Here is a 16270-nt window from a genome sequence, read left to right on the forward strand (position 1 = left end):
GGGTGATTATGGTAAAACTTTAAACCCTTCGTCGTGAGTTTGAAATTTTATTCATAAATAGCAATGAATTGGTGCAAGATTTTATTTCTCGAGTGACTAAAATTGCTAGTCAAATGAAATCTTATGGTGAACATCTTCCTAATCATATAATTGTTGTAAAAGTTTTAAGAAGTTTAACTCCGAAATTTAATCATGTTGTTACCGTAATTAAGGAGTCAAAAGATTTATCTACATATTCATTTGATGAACTAATGAGTTCCTTACAAGCACATGAAGTAAGGTTGAACAGGTCACTTGAAAAAAATAGGGAGTCTTCTACTTCAAAAGAAGATAAAAAATCAGTAGGAAGAGGATGTGGCAGAGGAGAATTTCGTGGTAGAGGCAGAGGACACTTTGATGGGCATGATAAACAAAGACAATCAAATTATGATAAAAAAAATTACAAGAGTGGAATTCAATGTCACTATTGTAAAAAGTTTGGTCACATGAAGGCAGATTGCTGGAAAAGAGAAAAGCAAGCAAGCTATGTGGAGGAAAATGAAGAAAATAGTAAGTTGTTTATGACTCATTCACAAGTTTATAATATCTCAAATGATATTTGGTTTCTGGATAGTGGATGTTCTAATATATGTCAAGCATAAAATTAATATTTAGAGATATTGATGAAACTCACAAGTTGAATGTTAGACTTAGAGATAACAAGCAAATCCAAGTGGAGGGGAAAGAAATAATTGAGGTGAAGACAAATTAAGGAAAGGTAAAATACCTTGATAATGTTTTCTTTGTTCCACTTTATCACATAACTTGTTGAGTGTTGGACAATTGATAGATGATAGATATTTAATAATATTTGATGATGGTTCATGCATTATTAAAGATAAAAATATTTAAGATATGGACACTTTAACATTAAGGGTTTAAGATTGTTAAGTCAAAAAAGAATGATTTTCGGATTGTCCAAGATTAATACACTTGATGTATGTGAAGGATGTATTTATGACAAACAAAGTAAAAAACTATTTTCTATTAGAAAAGCATGGAGAGCATCTAATTGTTTTGAATTAATTCATGTTGACTTATGTGGACCTATGAATATAAAATCATTTGGCGGAAGTCAATATTTTTTATTGTTTACAGATGATTATAGTCGCATGAGTTGGGTATATTTTCTGAAATTGAAATCTGAAACATTTGATAATTTTTGAAAATTCAAGGTACGTGTAGAAAGACAAAGTGGTAGACACATCAAGACACTTCAGACAGATAGAGATAGTAAATTTTTATCTAATGAGTTTAATTTTTTTTGTGAAGAAAATGATATTCACAAAGAATTGACAATACCATATACACCGGAGCAAAATGATGTAGTTGAACATAAAAATCGGACTGTCGTTGAAATGGCAAGAAGTTTGCTTTAAGGAAAACAAATTCCAAATCAGTTTTGGGTAGAAGCAATTGCAACAACAGTTTATTTGTTGAATATTTCACTAACAAAGATTGTTATGAATCAAACTCGCTTGGTATGATATAGAACCAAGTGTAAGACATCTAAGAATTTCATCACAAATTTGATGAAAAATATGAAAAATATATCTTAATTCATCGTCAACCACACCCAATAGCAGTTCAAATTCTGATTCCTCGTATAAAACCTCTCCAAAAAAATTTCAGATGGTTAACCGAAATTTATGACTTAACATTTGAAAAAAAGGAAGTGAGAAAACCGAGCAAATCGAATTTATTTTTAATTAAATTAAATTTTGTTAATATGGGAGAGAGAGAAAGATAAGTTTGCATCCTGAAAAGAGCAAAAACGACCCTTTGTGCCGAAGTGTAGCATACAAAAAAGACCTCATGCTTTTGTTTCGGTCGGCCACAAACTAGAAGGATGCCCTGATAAGCCGTCGTCGACTCCTAAGACCGGAGCAGCCTCGGCGGCCATCGCTGCAGTGTCTCCTAAACCAAAACCACCCTCCCTCAAGTGCCTACAACGAGGAAGAACTGTACGGTGGTCCAAAAACGAGGTAAGCCTAGGCCTAGAAAGGTCAATCCCAAGAACCAAGTACTCATCACTTTTCCTATACCTGGTTTGGAGCGCGCAGATCGTGCTCGTTCCGGCAACGATCGAGGCGCCCATGCCTCAACGAGGGATGGTGGTGGGGACTATGGAAACCGCGACATCTTCCACGGCGACGGGAGGAAGCTGCAGCTATACGGCGAGTAACTCCCATACGAGGAAGAACCCGAATGGTAAGAATTCTCCCAGAAAGATGGACCAAAATCCCATCGTATACCTCTTCAGGGAATTCGCCCCAACTCAACCCTTTTCTTGAAACATAGGAACAAGACAGGGGATCACCCATCCTGGAACCATACATGTCTGATCATTGTATGTTGGCCATAATGCTGAAAAAATTAAAAAGCTTAAAGGAGAGTTTTAAGTAAGTCTTTTGGCCGCTCGAGGCGCAAAAAGGAGTGCAACACGAGGACTTCCCAGGGGGTCACTCATCCTAGTACTACTCTCGCCCAAGCACGCTTAACTTCGGAGTTCTGATGGGATCCGGTGCTTTAGTGCTGGTATGATCGCACTCGTTTTGTGTGCGTCGTCCCTCGCCTTTGTGCACGTCGCGGACGGCGCATATCGACGACCGGAGCCCATTGCGCGCCCCGAAACCTCTCGAACGATCTCGGAATCGCCATCGTCGGATCTCTCCGATGCCCACGAGGCCGACCGCGTACCGGACACGGCAAGCGCGCGCCGAAACCATCGGGACTTTCTCGAACGAACTCGGAATCGCTATTGCGGCCCCATTCCGGAAAGCTCTCTCCGAGCCCCACGAGACTGACTGCGTAACGGTCACGGCGAATTCCGAGGCCCAAAACCATCGCCTCGGAGGTCGACGGGAGAGGTTTTGGCAGCTCGGGGCGCAAAAAGAAGTGCAACACGAGGACTTCCCAGGGGGTCACCCATCCTGGAACCATACATGTCTGATCATTGTATGTTTACGAAGAAATTTTTAGATGATGATTTCATTTACATGTTAATGACACATTTACTGTTGGCCATAATGCTGGAAAAATTGAAAAGCTTAAAGGAGAGTTTTAAGCAAGTCTTTTGGCCGCTCGGGGCGCAAAAAGGAGTGCAACACGAGGACTTCCCAGGGGGTCACCCATCCTAGTACTGTCACGCCCCTCAAAATATCCATGATTTTTTTTAAAATTTTCATCACGGATCAATCCAGGATCCAAACTAACGTTTGAGGACACTGAAAAACATTCAATCAAATTCACATCCATAAAACCTGTGCATTTTAAAATCATATATCACATCACTCGATAATTCACATTTATGGCAACCCAAGCCAACTTGATAAACATGAACAACATTTATAAATCCACAAGCTAAATAAATTATACAATCAGAACTCCAACTATTCACCACAAGTTCATATCGTCATAAATTAGACTTAACATTCCGAAATTCCAAATAAGAGAGATCTTCTAACACTTTTACACAGTATATCCATTTCGATTCATCGACAACATTTCATTACATACAAAACATACTTATACAACAATATCATAATAACCACCCAGACTTGCCCATAATTCTGAATAGCTATCCACTGCCTCAGCCTAAATCAACATCTCGAAGAGTGACAAGCTGACCTGAAAGATTTATATAACAACGGAGTGAGCCAAAAACAGCTCAGCAAGTGACAAAGCATATTCAAAATAAAAGGAACGGTTTCAAACGAGTAAGGTATCATAATGCAAGGCAGAATACAAGAATTCTCAAGGATACCATCTCAATAGATACCAAATCATACGTATCATGTCATTCAAAACATATTTGATCCATAACGAATGGAGCATAGAGTAATTGGAACATATCAATGGCAGATAGGACATTTCAGAACATATCAGTTCATAGCAAATGGAGCACAGGGTAATTGGAGTATATCAGTAACAAAGGAAACATATCGGAGCTTATCAATGGCAGATAGGACATTTCAGAACATATCAGTTCGTAGCAAATGGAGCACAGGGTAATTGGAGTATATCAGTAACAAAGGAAACATATCAGAGCTTATCAATGGCAGATAGGACATTTCAGAACATATCAGTTCATAGCAAATGGAGTACAGGGTAATTGGAGCATATCAATGGCAGATGAAATGTTCCGGAGCATATCAACGACATATGGAACATTTCGAAGCATATTATCAGTGAATGAAGCATTTCAGAGCATAACAAAAACAAATATCGTACAGAAGCTCAAACGTCGTCTTTGACGTTGCAAACATATCAATCTTATCCAAAGCATGTACAGAAACACATAACCAAAGCTCTGGATATCATATCAAACATACAGAAGGTGTAGTGGGATCTCAGTCAGACTGACTGCGTAGCGGTCACGGCGAATTCCGAGGCCCAAAACCATCGCCTCGGAGGTCGACGGGAGAGGTTTTGGCCGCTCGGGGCGCAAAAAGAAGTGCAACACGAGGACTTCCCAGGGGGTCACCCATCCTGGAACCATACATGTCTGATCATTGTATGTTTACGAAGAAATTTTTAGATGATGATTTCATTTACATGTTAATGACACATTTACTGTTGGCCATAATGCTGGAAAAATTGAAAAGCTTAAAGGAGAGTTTTAAGCAAGTCTTTTGGCCGCTCGGGGCGCAAAAAGGAGTGCAACACGAGGACTTCCCAAGGGGTCACCCATCCTAGTACTACTCTCGCCCAAGCACGCTTAACTTCGGAGTTCTGATGGGATTCGGTGCTTTAGTGCTGGTATGATCGCACGCGTTTTGTGTGCGTCGTCCCTCGCCTTTGTGCACGTCGCGGACGGTGCATATCGACGACCGGAGCCCATTGCGCGACCCGAAACCTCTCGAACGATCTCGGAATCGCCATCGTCGGATCTATCCGATGCCCACAAGGCCGACCGCGTACCGGACACGGCAAGCGCGCGCCGAAACCATCGGGACTTTCTCGAACGAACTCGGAATCGCTATTGCGGCCCCATTCCGGAAAGCTCTCTCCGAGCCCCACGAGACTGACTGCGTAGTGGTCACGGCGAATTCCGAGGCCCAAAACCATCGCCTCGGAGGTCGACGGGAGAGGTTTTGGCCGCTCGGGGCGCAAAAAGAAGTGCAACACGAGGACTTCCCAGGGGGTCACCCATCCTGGAACCATACATGTCTGATCATTGTATGTTTACGAAGAAATTTTTAGATGATGATTTCATTTACATGTTAATGACACATTTACTGTTGGCCATAATGCTGGAAAAATTGAAAAGCTTAAAGGAGAGTTTTAAGCAAGTCTTTTGGCCACTCGGGGCGCAAAAAGAAGTGCAACACGAGGACTTCCCAGGGGGTCACCCATCCTGGAACCATACATGTCTGATCATTGTATGTTTACGAAGAAATTTTTAGATGATGATTTCATTTACATGTTAATGACACATTTACTGTTGGCCATAATGCTGGAAAAATTGAAAAGCTTAAAGGAGAGTTTTAAGCAAGTCTTTTGGCCGCTCGGGGCGCAAAAAGGAGTGCAACACGAGGACTTCCCAGGGGGTCACCCATCCTAGTACTACTCTCGCCCAAGCACGCTTGACTTCGGAGTTCTGATGGGATCCGGTGCTTCAGTGCTGGTATGATCGCACTCGTTTTGTGTGCGTCGTCCCTCGCCTTTGTGCACGTCGCGGACGGCGCATATCGACGACCGGAGCCCATTGCGCGCCCCGAAACCTCTCGAACGATCTCGGAATCGCCATCATCGGATCTCTCCGATGCCCACGAGGCCGACCGCGTACCGGACATGGCAAGCGCGCGCCGAATCCATCGGGACTTTCTCGAACGAACTCGGAATCGCTATTGCGGCCCCATTCCGGAAAGCTCTCTCCGAGCCCCATGAGACTGACTGCGTAGCGGTCACGGCGAATTCCGAGGCCCAAAACCATCGCCTCGGAGGTCGACGGGAGAGGTTTTGGCCGCTCGGGGCGCAAAAAGAAGTGCGACACGAGGACTTCCCAGGGGGTCACCCATCCTGGAACCATACATGTCTGATCATTGTATGTTTACGAAGAAATTTTTAGATGATGATTTCATTTACATGTTAATGACACATTTACTGTTGGCCATAATGCTGGAAAAATTGAAAAGCTTAAAGGAGAGTTTTAAGCAAGTCTATTGGCCGCTCGGGGCGCAAAAAGGAGTGCAACACGAGGACTTCCCAGGGGGTCGACGGGAGAGGTTTTGGCCGCTCGGGGTGCAAAAAGAAGTGCAACACGAGGACTTCCCAGGGGGTCACCCATCCTGGAACCATACATGTCTGATCATTGTATGTTTACGAAGAAATTTTTAGATGATGATTTCATTTACATGTTAATGACACATTTACTATTGGCCATAATGCTGGAAAAATTGAAAAGCTTAAATGAGAGTTTTAAGCAAGTCTTTTGGCCGCTCGGGGCGCAAAAAGGAGTGCAACACGAGGACTTCCCAGGGGGTCACCCATCCTAGTACTACTCTCGCCAAAGCACGCTTAACTTCGGAGTTCCGATGGGATCCGGTGCTTTAGTGCTGGTATGATCGCACTCGTTTTGTGTGCGTCGTCCCTCGCCTTTGTGCACGTCGCGGACGGCGCATATCGACGACCGGAGCCCATTGCGCGCCCCGAAACCTCTCGAACGATCTCGGAATCGCCATCGTCGGATCTCTCCGATGCCCACGAGGCCGACCGCGTACCGGACATGGCAAGCGCGCGCCGAATCCATCGGGACTTTCTCGAACGAACTCGGAATCGCTATTGCGGCCCCATTCCGGAAAGCTCTCTCCGAGCCCCATGAGACTGACTGCGTAGCAGTCACGGCGAATTCCGAGGCCAAAAACCATCGCCTCGGAGGTCGACGGGAGAGGTTTTGGCCGCTCGGGGCGCAAAAAGAAGTGCAACACGAGGACTTCCCAGGGGGTCACCCATCCTGGAACCATACATGTCTGATCATTGTATGTTTACGAAGAAATTTTTAGATGATGATTTCATTTACATGTTAATGACACATTTACTGTTGGCCATAATGCTGGAAAAATTGAAAAGCTTAAAGGAGAGTTTTAAGCAAGTCTATTGGCCGCTCGGGGCGCAAAAAGGAGTGCAACACGAGGACTTCCCAGGGGGTCGACGGGAGAGGTTTTGGCCGCTCGGGGCGCAAAAAGAAGTGCAACACGAGGACTTCCCAGGGGGTCACCCATCCTGGAACCATACATGTCTGATCATTGTATGTTTACGAAGAAATTTTTAGATGATGATTTCATTTACATGTTAATGACACATTTACTGTTGGCCATAATGCTGGAAAAATTGAAAAGCTTAAAGGAGAGTTTTAAGTAAGTCTTTTGGCCGCTCGGGGCGCAAAAAGGAGTGCAACACGAGGACTTCCCAGGGGGTCACCCATCCTAGTACTACTCTCGCCCAAGCACGCTTAACTTCGGAGTTCTGATGGGATCCGGTGCTTTAGTGCTGGTATGATCGCACTCGTTTTGTGTGCGTCGTCCCTCGCCTTTGTGCACGTCGCGGACGGCGCATATCGACGACCGGAGCCCATTGCGCGCCCCGAAACCGCTCGAACGATCTCGGAATCGCCATCGTCGGATCTCTCCGATGCCCACGAGGCCGACCGCGTACTGGATACGGCAAGCGCGCGCCGAAACATCGGGACTTTCTCGAACGAACTAGGAATCGCTATTGCGGCCCCATTCCGGAAAGCTCTCTCCGAGCCCCACGAGACTGACTGCGTAGCGGTCACGGCGAATTCCGAGGCCCAAAACCATCGCCTCGGAGGTCGACGGGAGAGGTTTTGGCCGCTCGGGGCGCAAAAGAAGTGCAACACGAGGACTTCCCTTGGGGTCACCCATCCTGGAACCATACATGTCTGATCATTGTATGTTTACGAAGAAATTTTTAGATGATGATTTCATTTACATGTTAATGACACATTTACTGTTGGCCATGATGCTGGAAAAATTGAAAAGCTTAAAGGAGAGTTTCAAGCAAGTCTTATGGCCGCTCGGGGCGCAAAAAGGAGTGCAACACGAGAACTTCCCAGGGGGTCATCCATCCTAGTACTACTCTCGCCCAAGCACGCTTAACTTCGGAGTTCTGATGGGATCCGGTGCTTTAGTGCTGGTATGATCGCACTCGTTTTGTGTGCGTCGTCCCTCGCCTTTGTGCACGTCGCGGACGGCGCATATCGACGATCGGAGCCCATTGCGCGCCCCGAAACCTCTCGAACGATCTCGGAATCGCCATCGTCGGATCTCTCCGATGCCCACGAGGCCGACCGCGTACCGGACACGGCAAGCGCGCGCCGAAACCATCGGGACTTTCTCGAACGAACTCGGAATCGCTATTGCGGCCCCATTCCGGAAAGCTCTCTCCGAGCCCCACGAGACTGACTGCGTAGCGGTCACGGCGAATTCCGAGGCCCAAAACCATAGCCTCGGAGGTCGACGGGAGAGGTTTTGGCCGCTCGGGGCGCAAAAGGGAGTGCAACACGAGGACTTCCCATGGGGTCACCCATCCTGGAACCATACATGTCTGATCATTGTATGTTTACGAAGAAATTTTTAGATGATGACTTCATTTACATGTTAATGACACATTTACTGTTGGCCATGATGCTGGAAAAATTGAAAAGCTTAAAGGAGAGTTTTAAGTAAGTCTTTTGGCCGCTCGGGGAGCAAAAAGGAGTGCAACACGAGGACTTCCCAGGGGGTCACCCATCCTAGTACTACTCTCGCCCAAGCACGCTTAACTTCGGAGTTCTGATGGGATCCGGTGCTTTAGTGCTGGTATGATCGCACTCGTTTTGTTTGCGTCGTCCCTCGCCTTTGTGCACGTCGCGGACGGCGCATATCGACGACCGGAGCCCATTGCGCGCCCCGAAACCTCTCGAACGATCTCGGAATCGCCATCGTCGGATCTCTCCGATGCCCACGAGGCCGACCGCGTACCGGACACGGCAAGCGCGCGCCGAAACCATCGGGACTTTCTCGAACGAACTCGGAATCGCTATTGCGGCCCCATTCCGGAAAGCTCTCTCCGAGCCCCACGAGACTGACTGCGTAGCGGTAACGGCGAATTCCGAGGCCCAAAACCATAGCCTCGGAGGTCGACGGGAGAGGTTTTGGCCGCTCGGGGCGCAAAAGGGAGTGCAACACGAGGACTTCCCATGGGGTCACCCATCCTGGAACCATACATGTCTGATCATTGTATGTTTATGAAGAAATTTTTAGATGATGACTTCATTTACATGTTAATGACACATTTACTGTTGGCCAAGATGCTGGAAAAATTGAAAAGCTTAAAGGAGAGTTTTAAGTAAGTCTTTTGGCCGCTCGGGGCGCAAAAAGGAGTGCTACACGAGGACTTCCCAGGGGGTCACCCATCCTAGTACTACTCTCGCCCAAGCACGCTTAACTTCGGAGTTCTGATGGGATCCGGTGCTTTAGTGCTGGTATGATCGCACTCGTTTTGTGTGCGTCGTCCCTCGCCTTTGTGCAAGTCGCGGACGGCGCATATCGACGACCGGAGCCCATTGCGCGCCCCGAAACCTCTCGAATGATCTCGGAATCGCCATCGTCGGATCTCTCCGATGCCCACGAGGCCGACCGCGTACCGGACACGGCAAGCGCGCTCCGAAACCATCGGGACTTTCTCGAACGAACTCGGAATCGCTATTGCGGCCCCATTCCGGAAAGCTCTCTCCGAGCCCCACGAGACTGACTGCGTAGTGGTCACGGCGAATTCCGAGGCACAAAACCATCGCCTCGGAGGTCGACGGGAGAGGTTTTGGCCGCTCGGGGCGCAAAAGGGAGTGCAACACGAGGACTTCCCTTGGGGTCACCCATCCTGGAACCATACATGTCTGATCATTGTATGTTTACGAAGAAATTTTTAGATGATGACTTCATTTACATGTTAATGACACATTTACTGTTGGCCATGATGCTGGAAAAATTGAAAAGCTTAAAGGAGAGTTTCAAGTAAGTCTTTTGGCCGCTCGGGGCGCAAAAATGAGTGCAACACGAGAACTTCCCAGGGGGTCACCCATCCTAATACTACTCTCGCCCAAGCACGCTTAACTTCGGAGTTCTGATGGGATCTGATGCTTTAGTGCTGGTATGATCACACTCGTTTTGTGTGCGTCGTCCCTCGCCTTTGTGCACGTCGCGGACGGCGCATATCGACGACCGGAGCCCATTGCGCGCCCCGAAACCTCTCGAACGATCTCGGAATCGCCATCGTCGGATCTCTCCGATGCCCACGAGGCCGACCGCGTACCGGACACGACAAGCGCGCGCCGAATCCATCGGGTCATTCTCGAACGAACTCGGAATCGCTATTGCGGCCCCATTCCGGAAAGCTCTCTCCGAGCCCCATGAGACTGACTGCGTAGCGGTCACGGCGAATTCCGAGGCCCAAAACCATCGCCTCGGAGGACGACGGGAGAGGTTTTGGCCGCTCGGGGCGCAAAAGAAGTGCAACACGAGGACTTCCCTTGGGGTCACCCATCCTGGAACCATACATGTCTGATCGTTGTATGTTTACGAAGAAATTTTTAGATGATGATTTCATTTACATGTTAATGACACATTTACTGTTGGCCATGATGCTGGAAAAATTGAAAAGCTTAAAGGAGAGTTTCAAGCAAGTCTTATGGCCGCTCGGGGCGCAAAAAGGAGTGCAACACGAGAACTTCCCAGGGGGTCATCCATCCTAGTACTACTCTCGCCCAAGCACGCTTAACTTCGGAGTTCTGATGGGATCCGGTGCTTTAGTGCTGGTATGATCGCACTCGTTTTGTGTGCGTCGTCCCTCGCCTTTGTGCACGTCGAGGACGGCGCATATCGACGACCGGAGCCCATTGCGCGCCCCGAAACCTCACGAACGATCTCGGAATCGCCATCGTCGGATCTCTCCGATGCCCACGAGGCCGACCGCGTACCGGACACGGCAAGCGCGCGCCGAAACCATCGGGACTTTCTCGAACGAACTCGGAATCGCTATTGCGGCCCCATTCTGGAAAGCTCTCTCCGAGCCCCACGAGACTGACTGCGTAGTGGTCACGGCGAATCCGAGGCACAAAACCATCGCCTCGGAGGTCGACGGGAGAGGTTTTGGCCGCTCGGGGCGCAAAAGGGAGTGCAACACGAGGACTTCCCTTGGGGTCACCCATCCTGGAACCATACATGTCTGATCATTGTATGTTTACGAAGAAATTTTTAGATGATGACTTCATTTACATGTTAATGACACATTTACTGTTGGCCATGATGCTGGAAAAATTGAAAAGCTTAAAGGGGAGTTTCAAGTAAGTCTTTTGGCCGCTCGGGGCGCAAAAAGGAGTGCAACACGAGAACTTCCCAGGGGGTCACCCATCCTAGTACTACTCTCGCCCAAGCACGCTTAACTTCGGAGTTCTGATGGGATCCGGTGCTTTGGTGCTGGTATGATCGCACTCGTTTTGTGTGCGTGGTCCCTCGCCTTTGTGCACGTCGCGGACGGCGCATATCGACGACCGGAGCCCATTGCGCGCCCCGAAACCTCTCGAACGATCTCGGAATCGCCATCGTCGGATCTCTCCGATGCCCACGAGGCCGACCGCGTACCGGACACGACAAGCGCGCGCCGAAACCATCGGGACATTCTCGAACGAACTCGGAATCGCTATTGCGGCCCCATTCCGGAAAGCTCTCTCCGAGCCCCACGAGACTGACTGCGTAGCGGTCACGGCGAATTCCGAGGCCCAAAACCATCGCCTCGGAGGACGACGGGAGAGGTTTTGGCCGCTCGGGGCGCAAAAGGGAGTGCAACACGATGACTTCCCATGGGGTCACCCATCCTGGAACCATACATGTCTGATCATTGTATGTTTACGAAGAAATTTTTAGATGATGACTTCATTTACATGTTAATGATACATTTACTGTTGGCCATGATGTTGGAAAAATTGAAAAGCTTAAAGGAGAGTTTCAAGCAAGTCTTATGGCCGCTCGGGGCGCAAAAAGGAGTGCAACACGAGAACTTCCCAGGGGGTCATCCATCCTAGTACTACTCTCGCCCAAGCACGCTTAACTTCGGAGTTCTGATGGGATCCGGTGCTTTAGTGCTGGTATGATCGCACTCGTTTTGTGTGCGTCGTCCCTCGCCTTTGTGCACGTTGCGGACGGCGCATATCGACGACCGGAGCCCATTACGCGCCCCGAAACCTCTCGAACGATCTCGGAATCGCCATCGTCGGATCTCTCCGATGCCCACGAGGCCGACCGCGTACCGGACACGGCAAGCGCGCGCCGAAACCATCGGGACTTTCTCGAACGAACTCGGAATCGCTATTGCGGCCCCATTCCGGAAAGCTCTCTCCGAGCCCCACGAGACTGACTGCGTAGTGGTCACGGCGAATTCCGAGGCACAAAACCATCGCCTCGGAGGTCGACGGGAGAGGTTTTGGCCGCTCGGGGCGCAAAAGGGAGTGCAACACGAGGACTTCCCTTGGGGTCACCCATCCTGGAACCATACATGTCTGATCATTGTATGTTTACGAAGATATTTTTAGATGATGACTTCATTTACATGTTAATGACACATTTACTGTTGGCCATGATGCTGGAAAAATTGAAAAGCTTAAAGGAGAGTTTCAAGTAAGTCTTATGGCCGCTCGGGGCGCAAAAAGGAGTGCAACACGAGAACTTCCCAGGGGGTCATCCATCCTAGTACTACTCTCGCCCAAGCACGCTTACCTTCGGAGTTCTGATGGGATCCGGTGCTTTAGTGCTGGTATGATCGCACTCGTTTTGTGTGCGTCGTCCCTCGCCTTTGTGCACGTCGCGGACGGCGCATATCGACGACCGGAGCCCATTGCGCGCCCCGAAACCTCTCGAACGATCTCGGAATCGCCATCGTCGGATCTCTCCGATGCCCACGAGGCCGACCGCGTACCGGACACGGCAAGCGCGCGCCGAAACCATCGGGACTTTCTCGAACGAACTCGGAATCTCTATTGCGGCCCCATTCCGGAAAGCTCTCTCCGAGCCCCACGAGACTGACTGCGTAGTGGTCACGGCGAATTCCGAGGCACAAAACCATCGCCTCGGAGGTCGACGGGAGAGGTTTTGGCCGCTCGGGGCGCAAAAGGGAGTGCAACACGAGGACTTCCCTTGGGGTCACCCATCCTGGAACCATACATGTCTGATCATTGTATGTTTACGAAGAAATTTTTAGATGATGACTTCATTTACATGTTAATGACACATTTACTGTTGGCCATGATGCTGGAAAAATTGAAAAGCTTAAAGGAGAGTTTCAAGTAAGTCTTTTGGCCGCTCGGGGAGCAAAAAGGAGTGCAACACGAGAACTTCCTAGGGGGTCATCCATCCTAGTACTACTCTCGCCCAAGCACGCTTAACTTCGGAGTTCTGATGGGATCCGGTGCTTTAGTGCTGGTATGATCGCACTCGTTTTGTGTGCGTCGTCCCTCGCCTTTGTGCACGTCGCGGACGGCGCATATCGACGACCGGAGCCCATTGCGCGCCCCGAAACCTCTCGAACGATCTCGGAATCGCCATCGTCGGATCTCTCCGATGCCCACGAGGCCGACCGCGTACCGGACACGACAAGCGCGCGCCGAAACCATCGGGACTTTCTCGAACGAACTCGGAATCGCTATTGCGGCCCCATTCCGGAAAGCTCTCTCCGAGCCCCACGAGACTGACTGCGTAGTGGTCACGGCGAATTCCGAGGCACAAAAGCATCGCCTCGGAGGTCGACGGGAGAGGTTTTGGCCGCTCGGGGCGCAAAAGAAGTGCAACACGAGGAATTCCCTTGGGGTCACCCATCCTGGAACCATACATGTCTGATCATTGTATGTTTACGAAGAAATTTTTAGATGATGACTTCATTTACATGTTAATGACACATTTACTGTTGGCCATGATGCTGGAAAAATTGAAAAGCTTAAAGGAGAGTTTCAAGTAAGTCTTATGGCCGCTCGGGGCGCAAAAAGGAGTGCAACACGAGAACTTCCCAGGGGGTCATCCATCCTAGTACTACTCTCGCCCAAGCACGCTTACCTTCGGAGTTCTGATGGGATCCGGTGCTTTAGTGCTGGTATGATCGCACTCGTTTTGTGTGCGTCGTCCCTCGCCTTTGTGCACGTCGCGGACGGCGCATATCGACGACCGGAGCCCATTGCGCGCCCCGAAACCTCTCGAACGATCTCGGAATCGCCATCGTCGGATCTCTCCGATGCCCACGAGGCCGACCGCGTACCGGACACGGCAAGCGCGCGCCGAAACCATCGGGACTTTCTCGAACGAACTCGGAATCTCTATTGCGGCCCCATTCCGGAAAGCTCTCTCCGAGCCCCACGAGACTGACTGCGTAGTGGTCACGGCGAATTCCGAGGCACAAAACCATCGCCTCGGAGGTCGACGGGAGAGGTTTTGGCCGCTCGGGGCGCAAAAGGGAGTGCAACACGAGGACTTCCCTTGGGGTCACCCATCCTGGAACCATACATGTCTGATCATTGTATGTTTACGAAGAAATTTTTAGATGATGACTTCATTTACATGTTAATGACACATTTACTGTTGGCCATGATGCTGGAAAAATTGAAAAGCTTAAAGGAGAGTTTCAAGTAAGTCTTTTGGCCGCTCGGGGAGCAAAAAGGAGTGCAACACGAGAACTTCCTAGGGGGTCATCCATCCTAGTACTACTCTCGCCCAAGCACGCTTAACTTCGGAGTTCTGATGGGATCCGGTGCTTTAGTGCTGGTATGATCGCACTCGTTTTGTGTGCGTCGTCCCTCGCCTTTGTGCACGTCGCGGACGGCGCATATCGACGACCGGAGCCCATTGCGCGCCCCGAAACCTCTCGAACGATCTCGGAATCGCCATCGTCGGATCTCTCCGATGCCCACGAGGCCGACCGCATACCGGACACGACAAGCGCGCGCCGAAACCATCGGGACTTTCTCGAACGAACTCGGAATCGCTATTGCGGCCCCATTCCGGAAAGCTCTCTCCGAGCCCCACGAGACTGACTGCGTATTGGTCCCGGCGAATTCCGAGGCACAAAACCATCGCCTCGGAGGTCGACGGGAGAGGTTTTGGCCGCTCGGGGCGGAAAAGAAGTGCAACACGAGGACGTCCCTTGGGGTCACCCATCCTGGAACCATACATGTCTGATCATTGTATGTTTACGAAGAAATTTTTAGATGATGATTTCATTTACATGTTAATGACACATTTACTGTTGGCCATGATGCTGGAAAAATTGAAAAGCTTAAAGGAGAGTTTCAAGTAAGTCTTTTGGCCGCTCGGGGAGCAAAAAGGAGTGCAACACGAGAACTTCCCAGGGGGTCATCCATCCTAGTACTAGTCTCGCCCAAGCATGCTTAACTTCGGAGTTCTGATGGGATCCGGTGCTTTAGTGCTGGTATGATCGCACTCGTTTTGTGTGCGTCGTCCCTCGCCTTTGTGCACGTCGCGGACGGCGCATATCGACGACCGGAGCCCATTGCGCGCCCCGAAACCTCTCGAACGATCTCGGAATCGCCATCGTCGGATCTCTCCGATGCCCACGAGGCCGACCGCGTACCGGACACGGCAAGCGCGCGCCGAAACTATCGGGACTTTCTCGAACGAACTCGGAATCGCTATTGCGGCCCCATTCCGGAAAGCTCTCTCCGAGCCCCACGAGACTGACTGCGTAGTGGTCACGGCGAATTCCGAGGCACAAAACCATCGCCTCGGAGGTCGACGGGAGAGGTTTTGGCCGCTCGGGGCGCAAAAGGGAGTGCAACACGAGGACTTCCCTTGGGGTCACCCATCCTGGAACCATACATGTCTGATCATTGTATGTTTACGAAGAAATTTTTAGATGATGACTTCATTTACATGTTAATGACACATTTACTGTTGGCCATGATGCTGGAAAAATTGAAAAGCTTAAAGGAGAGTTTCAAGTAAGTCTTTTGGCCGCTCGGGGCGCAAAAAGGAGTGCAACACGAGAACTTCCCAGGGGGTCACCCATCCTAGTACTACTCTCGCCCAAGCACGCTTAACTTCGGAGTCCTGATGGGATCCGGTGCTTTGGTGCTGGTATGATCGCACTCGTTTTGTGTGCGTGGTCCCTCGCCTTTGTGCACGTCGCGGACGGCGCATATCGACGACCGGAGCCCATTGCGCGCCCCGAA

At 49.6% G+C, this 16270-nt stretch overlaps 1 long non-coding RNA gene and 18 other non-coding genes across 19 annotated transcripts; 1 reads left to right on the forward strand and 18 right to left on the reverse strand.

The window, feature by feature from the left end:
• The first annotated feature begins 1850 nt into the window (after positions 1 to 1850).
• On the forward strand, positions 1851 to 2429 carry LOC135645258 (uncharacterized). Its single transcript, XR_010498706.1, has 2 exons — positions 1851 to 2024; positions 2103 to 2429. It is a non-coding gene; the product is annotated as an uncharacterized LOC135645258 (long non-coding RNA).
• A 43-nt stretch (positions 2430 to 2472) lies between these two features.
• Positions 2473 to 2591, reverse strand: LOC135647007 (5S ribosomal RNA). Its single transcript, XR_010499754.1, has one exon. It is a non-coding gene; the product is annotated as a 5S ribosomal RNA (ribosomal RNA).
• A 2104-nt stretch (positions 2592 to 4695) lies between these two features.
• LOC135647248 (5S ribosomal RNA) lies at positions 4696 to 4814 on the reverse strand. Its single transcript, XR_010499990.1, has one exon. It is a non-coding gene; the product is annotated as a 5S ribosomal RNA (ribosomal RNA).
• A 749-nt stretch (positions 4815 to 5563) lies between these two features.
• On the reverse strand, positions 5564 to 5682 carry LOC135648176 (5S ribosomal RNA). The gene has a single exon (XR_010500865.1). It is a non-coding gene; the product is annotated as a 5S ribosomal RNA (ribosomal RNA).
• Positions 5683 to 6497: 815 nt separating this feature from the next.
• Positions 6498 to 6616, reverse strand: LOC135647215 (5S ribosomal RNA). The gene has a single exon (XR_010499956.1). It is a non-coding gene; the product is annotated as a 5S ribosomal RNA (ribosomal RNA).
• Positions 6617 to 7431: 815 nt separating this feature from the next.
• Positions 7432 to 7550, reverse strand: LOC135648114 (5S ribosomal RNA). Its single transcript, XR_010500804.1, has one exon. It is a non-coding gene; the product is annotated as a 5S ribosomal RNA (ribosomal RNA).
• A 544-nt stretch (positions 7551 to 8094) lies between these two features.
• Positions 8095 to 8213, reverse strand: LOC135648129 (5S ribosomal RNA). The gene has a single exon (XR_010500819.1). It is a non-coding gene; the product is annotated as a 5S ribosomal RNA (ribosomal RNA).
• A 546-nt stretch (positions 8214 to 8759) lies between these two features.
• LOC135648125 (5S ribosomal RNA) lies at positions 8760 to 8878 on the reverse strand. The gene has a single exon (XR_010500815.1). It is a non-coding gene; the product is annotated as a 5S ribosomal RNA (ribosomal RNA).
• Positions 8879 to 9424: 546 nt separating this feature from the next.
• On the reverse strand, positions 9425 to 9543 carry LOC135646458 (5S ribosomal RNA). Its single transcript, XR_010499208.1, has one exon. It is a non-coding gene; the product is annotated as a 5S ribosomal RNA (ribosomal RNA).
• A 546-nt stretch (positions 9544 to 10089) lies between these two features.
• Positions 10090 to 10208, reverse strand: LOC135647492 (5S ribosomal RNA). Its single transcript, XR_010500229.1, has one exon. It is a non-coding gene; the product is annotated as a 5S ribosomal RNA (ribosomal RNA).
• A 545-nt stretch (positions 10209 to 10753) lies between these two features.
• Positions 10754 to 10872, reverse strand: LOC135648130 (5S ribosomal RNA). Its single transcript, XR_010500820.1, has one exon. It is a non-coding gene; the product is annotated as a 5S ribosomal RNA (ribosomal RNA).
• Positions 10873 to 11417: 545 nt separating this feature from the next.
• LOC135648073 (5S ribosomal RNA) lies at positions 11418 to 11536 on the reverse strand. Its single transcript, XR_010500765.1, has one exon. It is a non-coding gene; the product is annotated as a 5S ribosomal RNA (ribosomal RNA).
• A 546-nt stretch (positions 11537 to 12082) lies between these two features.
• LOC135648132 (5S ribosomal RNA) lies at positions 12083 to 12201 on the reverse strand. The gene has a single exon (XR_010500822.1). It is a non-coding gene; the product is annotated as a 5S ribosomal RNA (ribosomal RNA).
• Positions 12202 to 12747: 546 nt separating this feature from the next.
• On the reverse strand, positions 12748 to 12866 carry LOC135647068 (5S ribosomal RNA). The gene has a single exon (XR_010499812.1). It is a non-coding gene; the product is annotated as a 5S ribosomal RNA (ribosomal RNA).
• A 546-nt stretch (positions 12867 to 13412) lies between these two features.
• Positions 13413 to 13531, reverse strand: LOC135646554 (5S ribosomal RNA). The gene has a single exon (XR_010499301.1). It is a non-coding gene; the product is annotated as a 5S ribosomal RNA (ribosomal RNA).
• Positions 13532 to 14076: 545 nt separating this feature from the next.
• LOC135647069 (5S ribosomal RNA) lies at positions 14077 to 14195 on the reverse strand. The gene has a single exon (XR_010499813.1). It is a non-coding gene; the product is annotated as a 5S ribosomal RNA (ribosomal RNA).
• A 546-nt stretch (positions 14196 to 14741) lies between these two features.
• On the reverse strand, positions 14742 to 14860 carry LOC135646555 (5S ribosomal RNA). The gene has a single exon (XR_010499302.1). It is a non-coding gene; the product is annotated as a 5S ribosomal RNA (ribosomal RNA).
• A 545-nt stretch (positions 14861 to 15405) lies between these two features.
• On the reverse strand, positions 15406 to 15524 carry LOC135647245 (5S ribosomal RNA). Its single transcript, XR_010499987.1, has one exon. It is a non-coding gene; the product is annotated as a 5S ribosomal RNA (ribosomal RNA).
• Positions 15525 to 16070: 546 nt separating this feature from the next.
• LOC135646452 (5S ribosomal RNA) lies at positions 16071 to 16189 on the reverse strand. The gene has a single exon (XR_010499202.1). It is a non-coding gene; the product is annotated as a 5S ribosomal RNA (ribosomal RNA).
• Between the last annotated feature and the right edge of the window lie 81 nt (positions 16190 to 16270).

The sequence above is a fragment of the Musa acuminata genome, chromosome BXJ3-8 (assembly GCF_036884655.1).
Source record: "Musa acuminata AAA Group cultivar baxijiao chromosome BXJ3-8, Cavendish_Baxijiao_AAA, whole genome shotgun sequence".
NCBI classification, from domain to species: Eukaryota; Viridiplantae; Streptophyta; class Magnoliopsida; order Zingiberales; family Musaceae; genus Musa; species Musa acuminata.